This window comes from Carex rostrata, chromosome 14, assembly GCF_964058835.1.
Source record: "Carex rostrata chromosome 14, lpCarRost1.2, whole genome shotgun sequence".
In the NCBI taxonomy this organism is placed as follows: domain Eukaryota; kingdom Viridiplantae; phylum Streptophyta; class Magnoliopsida; order Poales; family Cyperaceae; genus Carex; species Carex rostrata.
In genome coordinates, this window is record NC_135931.1 from 464,400 (window position 1) to 465,656 (window position 1,257).

The following is a 1,257-nucleotide window of genomic DNA, read 5'->3' on the forward strand; positions in this document are numbered from 1 at the left end:
TTTGACAGAGTGTAACAAAGGTTTAAAAGGTATAGCTTGCTATACTTAAACTTTGTAGCATATATTCTGTGCGAACAAGTTTTTGGCGCCGTTGCCGGGGAACGGCAACGAAAATTCTGGACTTTTTCTTATTTTTGCTTGATTCTAGATTTTAATTTTAATTTTTCTTTTTCCATATTTGCAGGAACATACTGGAAGAGTCACGGCCCAAGAACAACTACCATCTCAGAAGCAAGGGGCAAACTTCCAACACATTCATTCCAGCACCACCACATCTGTCACCTCTCCGTACGGCCCGTACCAGCCGACAACAGAGGCCAGACAGACCTAGAACAAGGCGAAATGAATAACGGCGGAGTTAATCCACCCATCACTGATCCACCCGTTCAGGACCCACCCATCCAGGATCCTCCTGTACAGGATCAATTCTCTGATGATGAAGGAGCAGACTATGCGCCCAGGACATTGCGAGAGTTCAATGTCCCGAGAGCTGAAGATGTTAGAGGAGCAATCCGATTGCCAAGGATTGCTGGCAACCAGCCCAACTTCAATCCGGGCGTTGTCAACATCGTCCAGCAAAACACATTCCATGGCATGGATCATGAGGATCCGCATGCCCATGTTCAGACTTTTCTTGAATGTTGTGCCACCATTAAAATCAATAGCGCAACAACTGATTACATTAGGCTTGCTTTATTTCCTTTCACTCTTAGGGATAAAGCCAAGAAATGGTTAGGGTCACTACCAAGGGATTCAATTACTACTTGGAGGGAACTGTCCAAACTGTTTTTGACCAGATTTTTCCCCCATAAAAGAACTGCCGAGATTAGGACCCAACTGACCAGTTTCAGACAAAGGTTTGATGAACCACTGAATGAGGCCTGGGAAAGGTTTAGGGAATTGCAATACTCTTGTCCACATCATGGTATTCCCGAATGGTTACTTGTTCAGTCTTTTTATTCTGGTTTAACTGATACCACTCGTACTTCTGTTGATGTAGTTGCAGGTGGAGCTCTCATGGATCGAGAGGCTACCGAGGCAATGAATTTAATTGACAATATGGCAACCAACCAACAATGGTCCGGTCGAGGGAGCACTCGAGGAACTGGAGGAGGCCGAATTGAGGTCGATCAGATCACCGCTCTCACCGCCAAGATGGATGCCATGCAGAAGGCTTTTGACAAGATGAGTGTCAAAGCGCATGGTAATCAGCAACCACAACCTTGTGTTATGTGTGGGGATGATAGACACGAGTAT

At 45.5% G+C, this 1,257-nt stretch overlaps 1 non-coding gene across 1 annotated transcript; it reads right to left on the bottom strand.

The window, feature by feature from the left end:
* Positions 1 to 822: 822 nt before the first annotated feature.
* Positions 823 to 929, bottom strand: LOC144565880 (small nucleolar RNA R71). Its single transcript, XR_013515056.1, has one exon. It is a non-coding gene; the product is annotated as a small nucleolar RNA R71 (small nucleolar RNA).
* Between the last annotated feature and the right edge of the window lie 328 nt (positions 930 to 1,257).